The sequence below is a fragment of the Arachis ipaensis genome, chromosome B10 (assembly GCF_000816755.2).
Source record: "Arachis ipaensis cultivar K30076 chromosome B10, Araip1.1, whole genome shotgun sequence".
Lineage (NCBI taxonomy): Eukaryota > Viridiplantae > Streptophyta > Magnoliopsida > Fabales > Fabaceae > Arachis > Arachis ipaensis.
The window spans coordinates 127,435,754-127,436,048 of NC_029794.2; positions in this window are offsets into that span (position 1 = coordinate 127,435,754).

The window sequence follows — 295 nt, forward strand, 5'->3', positions numbered from 1 at the left end:
GGCTAATAACTAATCCGTCGTAGATTTAAGTTTTATTTAAAGGTCTGTTACTGACCAATAAATTATTATATACACAAAATAAAATTCGAACCCCGATATTTATTAAAGCGGTTGAGTGAGAAATATTAGATATTATCACAGGATATTGGGCGTCATTATTTTGTTAAAAAAAGATCTTTTTTTAATGAAAAAAGATCTTTTTTTATTTTTTAATGTGTTTGGCAAATTTCTAATAGTAAAAGTAAAAGCACTAGTAAAATAAAAAAAAGATCTTTTTTGAGAAGCTGTAATTTAC